Genomic DNA, 12678 nt, shown 5'->3' with positions numbered 1-12678 from the left:
CGTGATGATGTGTACGTGGTGGTGGTTATACTTAGATAATATAGGCACTCGTAAATGATCTCGATATACTTACCTACTAGACGATATGTGTATTTATGATTATGTCCCGTGTGAATTTAGGTTTTAAGAATCCCGTGGGAACTCTTAGCCTATATCCGGATACAAGTTATACCAAATTTTGACAAAATTGAAAACAGACAGACGGATGGACGTTAAATAAAAATATACAATAAAAAGACAAGACAATTGCAATGCAATAATATTAAAAACTGTAGGAAATACTCCTTGATTTATTGGCGCGAGGCTGCAGTTTCAGTATCGTGTTTATGCAACGGATCCGCGTCACTGGTTTCATCGACGACAAAATGCACTCACGTTGAGTCTTTCGTGCACTCAGCTAGAAATTTTAATGCACTAAAGGCTTGGAAAGATACAACGCGTCAGCGACGCGCAACCTCTATTACTCGGCAAGATGGAACACTAACGAGTGTGTAGAAATGTAAGAAACTTTATAAGTACCTAAATCATGTCACACTGCAGCGCGAATAAGTGGCATGGCTTTGATGCACTATCTACGGTGGCCGTGAAATCTTTCATACATTCCTCCCATTACAATTTCTAGGAGCCGCATTAGAAACGTTCATATTTCTTCCCTCGCGATGTGTTTGTTTCGGGCATATTATCGACTTTTGGATCAATACACTACAAACGCTAACACTGTTTTATCTCTCTTCTCATACCTATCTAGTGTCTTTCAAAAAAGTTGACCGTTGTATCGCGATATTATAATATTATCCTATCCTTCAGCTAATGAAAAAAATAATGCGCCGCTGAATATTCTATTGCATTCTCAGATGTGATATTCATATTAGTTTCATTATTAAACGTACGTAATAAAGGAATAGATCTGTCTCTCTGTTTGATTATTATATTACATACATATTTTTGAAAAAAAAAAGGATTTTCTTGAAATATAGACGCACTCAGAAGCTACTGAAACCTGTCGTTTCCAGGAATATACCATCAAGCTCGATCAAAGCAGATTAATATTGAGATTTTAAAAATTCTTACTATTCCACGACAGTTTTTGTAGAGACAAAACCAAATGCCTAATACGATTCAATGCCGAATGAGAAAATGGAGACTACAAAATCTTTGGAAAGATTGAAGGGAAGTTATATCTTTATAGACATAAAAGTACACAGGACTTCGTCTGTGGTGGCGTTTGCTGGCGCGCGTGTGGTGTTTTTTGTGAGAAGTGGCCGGTTTTGGTGTTCTGCTGGTGTTTATTGATGGTGGAACTAACTGGGAAGCGCTTTATAGGGACGCCGCGCGTATGTCGGCGGGAGCCGGCACAGACGAAGTCTATACTGATATATGTAAATAACTACAAACTTGACATTGGCTAATCAGTGTAAAGCCAAACGAGAGAAAAAAAAAGAAAAGTACACATAAAAATGTGCAATAACAATTATGTATAACGCAAGAGCGCAAATAACATGAACATGAATATGAAATAAATGAAAAATTGTAGAGAAGTCTCAAAGGGTTGTAGAGCTGAAGGAAGTAACGTAAACATACCGCTAAGATGAAATCAAATACTTGGGTAGCATCAAAGTAAAATATCAAAGGTATTTTCAATATTGGAACAAATAATTAATTTTGCTACATAAATAGATTTTATTCTAAAGGAGATGATACTCGCAACTTTGTATGCGTGGATTTAGGTTTATTCAAAATCCTGTGGAGGCTCTGATTTTTCTAAAATAGTCTACCTATGCCCGTTTTCAGTAGTATGCAAGGTCTTTCTTCACTTGACTTCATCTACAAAGATATAGTATTTTTATATCTCGTACGAAATCTATAATTATACGGGACAAAAAGCAGCCGATGTCCATTCCTGTGATGCAATCTATCTCTGTACATTCCTTTATTGATTATTACGGATGGGTGGTGAAAATAAAGCAGATAGACGACATAAACACACTTTGCATTTTAGTACGTTATAGAGAAAAACTACATGCAAAATCTCATGTTTCCAGCGGTTGTAACTGTACTTTTATTTGTAATATGTATAGATTAGAAGGGGTATTTAGTTTGGATCAACTAAAGAGCGTTACAGGCGATGGAGCATGCGATCCCGAGCGTTAAGTTAAGCCGATCCTTTCTAAACAAGCTTCCTTAAATGTCTGCCTTACTTCCGACCGTATCTCCTGAGAATTCCTTCTCTCTCTGCCTCGCATCCCGCATTGCTGTGAGTCAAACCCTTAGTAGTTTCTTTGGAGCTCTACTTAAAAAACAATTTCTACTCTCGGGTTTTATAGAGGAGTAGCTTTTTTTTATTTAATATTTTATGCCTCCAAGCATTAAAATTTAATACAGTGGTTTTTGTGGGAACTAAAATTGCTTGCAAAGTTAAGAAAGAATTAGCAGCTTCTTTAAAATTGTCATCGCAACCGATTCTGTAGTATACCTACACCCTAATACATTATTGTTTATACATTGTTGTGATAGGCGTAAGAAAAATAATAAACGGACAATTAATTCAATTTTGTAACCGTACAAATTCTGGGTACAGTTATTGAAGTTACTAATCACTAGATAATGCTCACGACTTTTCCTGCATGGATTTAGAATTTTCAAAAATCCCCAGGGAACTCGTTGATTTAAAAAGTTGCATAATATTATATCCGTTTTCAGTGTGCAAGTTACCACTGTACAAAAGCCCATCAAAGTCGGTTTAGCAGATTAGTCATGAAACAGGTAGATACAGATTATATAATATCATTTTTAATATACTATACAATATACAATATTATTTTTAATATACAATATTAATTTGGATGACTGCCCATAGTTTTTTATTACTAAATATCTAAACTAAAATTCAAGCATCATCACTAAAAATAGCCACCAAGATACATCAAAAGAAGTTTGTTACAAAGGTACGAGTATTTTCAATTCTGAAGCAAGTCATTGAGCTACGTGAGCACTTAACCTAAATAAGAAGGGCTGCTCAGTTTGGTTCCACTATAAAGCTTTACGTGCAATGAACCGTGCGATCCCTTAAACTAAGTTAAACCAGCCAGCCCTATATAAAGTAAACTTCACAAGTTAAAAAGCGGTACAGGGTTCTTTGCTATTTTAATACAAGTATATCAAATTATAGACACACCTAGTGGTAAAGACATGAGAAGCAAAAGCACGCTCTTGTAATTGTAGTGGTGACGTCAGCCTTTCGGGGGTCCAAAGTTCGATCCCGAGCTCTTCTTGAGGACGATCTCAAAATAATTTCTCACACACAAACCTCTACAAGAAAACTAGAAAAGAGCTGATAACAAACGGCTGATCCGATTTTCTTCCATTATATATAGCTAAGAACACTTTCAATCAAGCCACCTTTCCAACAAAAAAAAAACTATATTAAAATCGGTCCATTCGTTTAGGAGCTACGATGCCACAGATAACACCCCTCTTTTTGGGTCGGGGGTTAATTAGTACCTATAGAAGTACTACCTATATCAAACAAATATGTGTTCTAGGAAGCCGTCAAAATTAGTATGATACTCTGGCTACTGGACATCAAAATATTACAAGTAAAAAACGGATTGCAGCCCGCAAATTTTTTGTTCGGATATAGCCGTCTAGTTCGTTAAACCAATGACAGTTTATCACTTGACTGCAATTTTCCTTGGTTATAACGATGTATTTTAAAATCTTACAGAGATTATTTCAGTTTGTAACACAACAGCCACACCAGCTGGCGCTAATCACAGGGTGCGGAAATATAGATCGTATCACTCCCTGTAACTTGCCAAGTTGGAACTAGATGGCGCTGACTGTACGTTGGCAAAAAAGTAAATGACGCTAGAGAGATTGTCCAACCCTACCATAAGACCTAGTCACAGCCAATGTTTGTTATCGAAAAGTGATTCACTAGTATGGATCACTCGACACACGAGGTCACCTTGTAGCCGCGCTTCCGACTTTCGCTTCCACTGCGTGGGACGAATTGTATGGGACACGACTCTCTTAACCCCGTGTAAAAGTCGCGCTTCCGACGTTCGCTTCCACTGCGTGGGACGTTCGTAAGGGACACGACTCTCGTCGCCTAGTGGTGCTTCCGACCTTTGCTTCCACTGCGTGGGACCTAGGTTAGGGACTCTACTCTGTAAACCTAGAATAAATCCATTGTGTCTTCACGCAACGTTGCTGTTTGAATTGCTTCGGCTGAATCCCGACCCGTCGACAACGTGGAACTTTTCCCCAGCTTTCTTATAATTCTGGCGCCCAACGTGGGGCAGTCCCAACGTGGGGCAGCGTGTCTTACATCTGGCGCCCAACGTGGGGCCGCTGTTTACAAACTGGCGGACACTTCAGGCAAGTCAAACACCACCCAAGGCCCAAGGTTCTATGTGAGAAGATCGGGACGAACATCAACGTTTCACTTGAAGACCAAACCATTTATTATCAAAACAGACAGAAGTAACTATGATAGGAGAACTACGATAGGAGCTGTTTTGATCCAGGGGGAGGGGGAAAATGAACACCCCGGTTCAACCTTTACGAAGGAGGGGATGGCCCCGGAAACACAACTAAGAAGCAAACTTATTGATCCAGTTTCCTCGTCGGGACGCCTTCGGAAGCTGAGGGGGAGACTGTAACACAACAGCCACACCAGCTGGCGCTAATCACAGGGTGCGGAAATATAGATCGTATCACTCCCTGTAACTTGCCAAGTTGGAACTAGATGGCGCTGACTGTACGTTGGCAAAAAAGTAAATGACGCTAGAGAGATTGTCCAACCCTACCATAAGACCTAGTCACAGCCAATGTTTGTTATCGAAAATTGATTCACTAGTACGGATCACTCGACACACGAGGTCACCTTGTAGCCGCGCTTCCGACTTTCGCTTCCACTGCGTGGGACGAATTGTATGGGACACGACTCTCTTAACCCCGTGTAAAAGTCGCGCTTCCGACGTTCGCTTCCACTGCGTGGGACGTTCGTAAGGGACACGACTCTCGTCGCCTAGTGGTGCTTCCGACCTTTGCTTCCACTGCGTGGGACCTAGGTTAGGGACTCTACTCTGTAAACCTAGAATAAATCCATTGTGTCTTCACGCAACGTTGCTGTTTGAATTGCTTCGGCTGAATCCCGACCCGTCGACAACGTGGAACTTTTCCCCAGCTTTCTTATAAGTTTTATTAAACCCACCCAGGAACTGCTCTCAAGCTTCTAGACTCGCCAGTTTAGGCTATGCATTGTCAGTCAGTCAGAAATTTTCCTCGCCGTAGAGGGCATTGTCAGAGCAGGTTACCCAAAAACTAACATTTTAGAATTATAGTAGGACGGTTCCTGAGATAGTTGTAATGGAATTCTTATCGGGCACATGACTAGTAGAAATTGTAGACTCCTAAATTCAGGACCTCCCACATAGAAGACCACAGCACTCGCCACAGAGTCAGTGAGGTTGTCAATGATGATAATAGAATAGAATAGAATAGATGGAGTTCTTTTATTCCTTCGTGGAACTTACGGCTACAGTAGTTGTTTTCCATGTCTCTCTATCATCTTTAAGGTTCTCAATACCTATCAAATTTTTTTATGCGAACTAGTATTGCAAAGAATAGAATAGCTGTATGTACCCATTTCAATGTTTCTGGATGAATAATAATTAACAGTAAGCTTGCTGCGAACGAAACTCGTCTATGAAAGAAAAAGTTAATTACTTGTCTTAGCTGTTGAATCATACTGGTGCATAAGCTGCATTATTCGTATAAAAGATCCGCATAACATAATAGCGAAAATCTTTCTGTAGGTAGGTATGTCTGTCACCTTTTCACTGCTCAAATGCTAAAATTATACAGGGTATAGACATATTCGTAGTTAGCACCCTGGGGATGTATAAGGGTACTCTTTATCACAGGAAAACCAGAATTTCCTACAGAATCTGTAAAAAATCAAAATTCACCCCGACAATGTCGCTAGTAAAAGCTACTTATAGGACTTAACGAGTATTTTATCAATTTACCTTAAACGACTAGATTTAAGTGAAGTTACCTATATTTTTACTGGGTTTTGAAGTTGGTAAGTGGTAACTAATTTACTTGAATATAGTAAACCAGCGAGCCATCGCTTGAATGCCCATCAGATATCGCTCATTTTCATCTTTTCACTCTTGATGCAAATTGCGAAGGGTGTGACTGGCAGTGGGTTGGAATGCATGGCTAAACGAACTTTGTGTTTTTTGGAGTAAGTACCTATTTGTTTATTTTCTCAAAAATTGTCGGCATTTCAAGATACTAGTGTATTTCATCGTAGCGTATAAAACAGAAAGGACACTTTAGGTGTTATTCTTCCCAGTATAAAAACATAATAAATAAACCGACAGATATCTTACTTATTTTTTTAAATGCCGGTTACGGGTTACTCTACTTGTTCTCCTCATTTCAGACTCGATGTCTCAGATCCATATGTCATATATGTAGATGAACTTTGTTTTGCACGTAAAATACTGAAAATAATGCAAGAAAGGAATACTGTATTTCAGGCAGCCATTGTGATTTCGAGATCAATATGTAAATGCATTCGTGAGCGCACACGGGCGGCGTGAGGCGGAGACGTGAGTGCATTTTGTCGTAGAAGAAAAGCAACCAACCGTGACTATGACCTAATGTCTGCCACTATGTAAATACAATCTTGCTGAGGCATTAAAATAAAGAAAATTCAAACAATTCCGTTTCTTTTTTCAGATTTTTCTCGTCTGGCTTTGGAATAGGTACAGACACGTTCATAGTACTCTACTGTTCCTAGCTTTGTTTTGTGTCGTAGATGAAAAGCAATCAATGTAAATGTGCAACCTACTCTCTCTGCCACTATAATATCGATCTTGTGGACACATTCAAATTAAGAAAACTTTAAAAGCTTTCTTTCTTTTTTATAACTTTCAGGACTTTAAAATCCAAGGTATGAAAAATCATGTCCGTAAATATTTTAATTTAAAATAATTTTATGATTTCTATGTTTTTTGTGATCAGCTTATTTTGTTGATTAGAAATATATACTGTACAGAAAGGAGCCTAGTCAATTTAACATTATTGATTGAATGTTGCATGTTTAGTGGTATTAAACTGTGACGCTTGCCGTGGCAAGGTGTCGTAACTTCAACTTAATTCCACTGGTAAATTACTTGTGGAAACCACAGACAAGTTGGTAAACCGTGTAAAACAATCCGAGTTGTTTTTGGTAAAACAGCTTTTAATTTCATTGGTTTTAATTATGTACTGCTTTTTTATTACTTTTTAACACTAGGCAATATTTATCACTGTGTAATATGACATCAGGTATAAAGTGTCCTTATGAAATATCATTTTGAATGGTTCGATTAGCCTCGCAGACATCGTCATTGTCCTCGTCCAGAGATAGACGTACGGTTTTAAGAATCCCGTGGGAACTCTTTGATTTTCCGGGATATAAAGTAGCCTATGTCCGTCCCCGGGATATAAGCTAGCCCTGTACCCGTCAGAATCGGTTAAACTGTTGGTCCGTGAAAAGGTAGCAGACAGACAGACTGACAGACAGACAGACAGTCACACTTTCGCATTTATAATAATATACATTAGTATGGATGGATAAGGATCCACAGGCCACGGTCTTGCGCTGCTTGCTTTATCTAGCGGCAATCTGCCTCACGTACTTTGTAGCGATTTGAAAATAGTGCACTTTCTAATGCGGTTGTAGGAATACTTAGTAGGAATCTTTCCTTCTCTGTACTTGTGCCTATGTGTGATGCAGATCACGGTCGTGGTGTTTTAGCAGAACCTCAGTCTTCAGCTTGAACTGGGTATAATTGTATTCATTGGCTTCTATTTATTTATTTAGAAATATTTATTGCACACACACAATATATACAGAAAAACAAGACAAGATAGAGAAGAAACTATACAAAAGGATGCAATAGCTTCTGTTTCCCCGTGATTGTGGTGAAATTACATCAAATTATTGACTGATGATTGATTGATTATTTACTAAGCGGCAACTCTTACCAGGGTAATAAAAATAAAAATTCACTTTTGGTCACTTTTTCTTAAAAATTTTAAACATGACAACATTATTTTAAATGTATCCAGGTTGAAATTGTTGCTTGTAGATGAATCTTTAAAAAATATTCCGCTTTCAAACAGATTTTTGCTTCGAGAATTGAAAGATACGGATGAAAAATACTTTTACAAAAGCACTGAAGCGGTCCCACTCTACTTTCACAATATCAGCTTTTAATAAAGTGATAAACCGATTGCGCCGTACACGCGATGCTATTGTGATTTCACGTTATTATCTGCTTGAAGTGGTTTTATTCTGTACTAACGAATCCCGCAATATCTTCTATCTCAAAAGCCTTTAAAAAGTTGTTCTGTAGGCATTACCAGCAATTTATTCTAACTTTTTGATCCATAAGAATGAGTTATGAACTTAAAAACTCAAGCTATGTAAAGTCGAAGAGATTACTCAAACAGCCCCGTCATAAATGTACACAAGTGACTAATCTGCATGTCGTGAAACTTTACAGTTATAGCCAAGTTATAGCCATTATAAATAATTTCTAAAGATTTTTAATAAATTTTTTGAATAGAGAAACATCCGTAGCAATGAAAATATTCACACAAAACACACTACCTACATCAGAAAAAAAGCTCAGCAGTTAAGGAGAGGACTAAATTCCGAAAAGGTCGACGATTCAAACCCCACCCGTTGCACTACTGTCTTACCTACTTCTTTATAAAAATAGATTGATATTGTCATTTTATATTATCCAAATATAACAAAAAGTCTTTCTTTTTTGCGAAACCGACACTGTTCTATGACACCGTTCTAGGTACAACAAGTTAGTATAACTTAAGAGTAAGGTTATTTTCTATTAGCAATATTTTGTTAGTTTATTTTACGGAATATGTCGCCAGCACACGATTACATGCTGTAGATGGCTGCGCAGCGTAGCGTAAGATGTAATTCAATTTCCGTAGAGTGCTGGGAGGGATGCACTGTGACATGTTCAAGACTTCAGCATAGGTACTTATAGTCACTGTATAAATTATTCGGCTAAATGGTTCAACCGAGAGAGGTACTAAAATAGGTAGTTTATTAAATTTTCGTATAAATAGAAAAACATTTTTAATCAAATTTTACAAGTCGTCAATTAATCGATAAGATTTTTATTCAAATTTTTACAGGTCGTCAATTAATTGTCTAATACTGGTTCGGAATGCCTTTCCTACCAATCAAGACCAGCAAAAAAACTCGGCGGCTCTTTTATAAGATTCGATTTAAAATAAAATTATGCTATATAGTAGGTATACTCGTATTGTGTAAAAGTTCCTACCTAATGCATTAATTTTGATGAAGAAGCGACCACTAGGTAAATGTTTAGGTACTATTAGCAATTTTTTTTTTAAATTATATTATTTTGGGCAAGGAGGCCACGCCTCGAGGCCCGTGCCCCCGTCTTGACCTAGGTTAGATGGAGAAGACCCCGCTGCTGATACAACCTTAGTGGTTGTTTTTAGGGTTCCGTACGTCAAAAGGAAAAACGGAACCCTTATAGGATCACGTTGTTGTCTGTCTGTCTGTCTGTCCGTCCGTCGTGTCTGTCAATAAAACCTATAGGGTACTTCCCGTTGACCTAGAATCATGAAATTTGGCAGGTAGGTAGTAGGTCTTATAGCCCAAGTAAAGGAATAAATCCGGAAAACGTGATTTTGTGGTTACAACATTTAAAAAATTAAAATGTATTTAAATTTTCAAAGAAAGATACGAAGTGGGGTATCATATGAAAGGGATATCGAATTTACCTGTACATTCTAAAAATGATTTTATTTATTTTTATGCATAATAGTTTTTGATATATCGTGCAAAATGTCAAAAAAAAAATACCCGAGTAAGGAACCCTCGGTGTGCGAGTCCGACTCGCACTTGGCCGGTTTTTTTAAGGAGAACAAACTACGAATGTGACTTTTTTTCTACATGATAATAATATAATGTATCTAGGTACCTGCAAGAGATCGTTGTTTAAAGGTTTGCATTTTGTAATGTAAAAGAAAAGCTACCTTTTATCCGGATTTGTTTATACCTGCATTTTATTTACTACGCTAATCCAACTGAGGAATTAAAGAGAACTTCAAATACTTTTTCGCTTCAACTTTATCTCTTTGTGGTAAAGCTTAGCAATGCATACAATTTGCTGGGGAATGCAAAATTATGTGTGGTGTCACTTTGTTAAATAAAATTTTCGTTTTCTGTTATGTTTTATACTATAGGGGAACTCGTAGCATTACGGGCAACCGGGGCAATATTAGCACCTCGCCTTACCCCCAACTAACAGCCAAACGCTGTCGCAACACTTGGATCAGCAACCAGTCGGATTTAGGATTATGGGATAAAGGATAACTGAATAAGTAGGTACCTACCTACATGTACCAGCACGGTTTTGAAATTGCCGTAGTAAAATCCCTATACAGTTTGTCAAATAGTGTACATACTTACGAGTTTCTTTACAGAAACGTATTCAAAACACGTTTCACGTTTCCGAAGACGAGATACGTATCCCCGAGGATGCATAAAATCAGTTAGTAATGTATACCCTCAGGTTCGATATACCTATACAAGGTTGAATGAGTAACATTTATTATTCTTACTAAGCTACGATGATTATGTCCATTTCATTAACTTCCAAGACTATCTTTGTTAAAAGGTAAGTATCTACTAATGGTATTGAACGAGAGAGGCTATAATCTTTATTTTCATAGTAATATTAGATAGAGTATATCTAAGTGCAAAAAGGTAAAGTGAAATTCTTATAATTATTGTAATCATAAAAATATACGTTGTATAAAATAAAATGTGTGACGGTTCACGGTACAAAAGGTGTTTCTGTTTGTCTGTTATCTTACGACTTTTACAAAATTGGAATCCTGAAGACGGAAAGTAATACATTTATTATATTTTTAGCCAGAAAAATCAAAGTAATACATTTATTATACTTTTAGCCAGAAAAATCAAAGGGCATTTACGGGATTTTTAAAGTTGCCGGTGTCAGCGATTTGAAGTTTACATATAGGAAAATTCGGAAAAATAAAGATTGATTCACTAGACAGTAAAATCCACTGTTTCAGATCTTTCACTAGTAGGTACGCATATTCAAACTTCATCTTTTAAGAAAAAAAAGCAAAGCTTTCTACTAAAAACAAATTCCAGAAGTTTCTAATACTCAGATCAGTTTGCCTGCAAGACGTCTAGATGCACTTTTAGAGATTCTTATCCAGATTGTAGGTGTCAGTAAACTTAACCTCCCAGTGTGCCTGGATGCTGCTGGTCCCTTTTGGATGCGTCCGAGGGGAAGAGCAGTGTTCGGGCCGGTGCGCCCCGGTAACATGGCTAATAATTTCTCTTCGGAGATATTGTTGGCTATGGCTAATGACCTGGCAGGGGGGGAGGTTTCTCCGCGTGTCCCTCTGACTAGCAGAGGGCACAGTGGATGAAGCGGAGGATGGGACGCGGGCGACGTGCGCGTCCCAAGGTCGGGGGACGCACTTCGTTGGTGCGTCCCGGAGGTGCGTCGATGGGGACCGAGCAGGTCCCCGGTGGAGGGTCTGCCTTGGCAGACGTCGCTGGCTGGGTCGCGGTTGTTTGCTTCGGCCGTTCCCGTGACCCAGTCGCCAGGCGACGCGCAGTAGCGCCGCTGGGGTTTAGTGGGTATTCCGGTCGCCTCTCGGCCGGCGAGTCCCACATACCCTCCCTCCGGGGGGGATGCGTAAATGCATTCCCCAGCGTCAACAAAAAAAAAAAAAAAAAAAGGTGTCAGTAAACTGGGACAGCCCAAGAGTATTTCACTCAGGGTACGCATTAGGAACGAAGAAAGAAAAAATTTCATACAGATCGGCAAAATGTCAACAATATTTTCGATATTTGTATTGTATTTTTCCCTAGACTTTTATCCAGCTAATCTTTTTTAACCCCCGACCCAAAAAAGGGGTGTTATAAGTTTGACGTGTGTATCTGTGTATCTGTGTGTCTGTGTATCTGTGTATCTGTGTATCTGTCTGTGGCATCGTAGCGCCTAAACGAATGAACCGATTTTAATTTAGTTTTTTTTGTTTGAAAGGTGGCTTGATCGAGAGTGTTCTTAGCTATAATCTAAAAAAATTGGTTCAGCCGTTTAAGAGTTATCAGCTCTTTTCTAGTTTTCTTGTAGAAAAGAAGGTTAAATAACCGTTAGGTTCTTAATATTATGTCAATAGACAAATGTCAAGCTGTCAAGATGGACGTTGCCTAAATACATAATTATTTATTTGAAAATGATGTTTTGGAAAACTCAAATACTTTGGATCGTCGGGGGTGTTATAAATTTTTAATTTACACTTGTTATAAATAGTTTCTTAAGCTCTGAATCTATAAAGCTTATTTATTCTTAAAGGATAATATTATGTTATTTTACTTTAGAAAATGAATTTCTATTCGTAAAAGAATTTTATTCTACGAATAGCAGCTCATATACGTATGACACAGATTCACCCCAACACTCTAGCGTGCGAAGTATCATGAACCATAAGTTCAGCCGAGAAAAGTAATTAAGTTTTCTTTTCCAGAGTTTCGCTTACGCCTAGCTCACTGTTAATTAATCA

This window comes from Maniola jurtina, chromosome 2 (genome assembly GCF_905333055.1).
Source record: "Maniola jurtina chromosome 2, ilManJurt1.1, whole genome shotgun sequence".
In the NCBI taxonomy this organism is placed as follows: Eukaryota; Metazoa; Arthropoda; class Insecta; order Lepidoptera; family Nymphalidae; genus Maniola; species Maniola jurtina.
The sequence above is the reverse complement of the archived record's forward strand: the minus strand, read 5'-3'. Positions refer to the sequence as shown.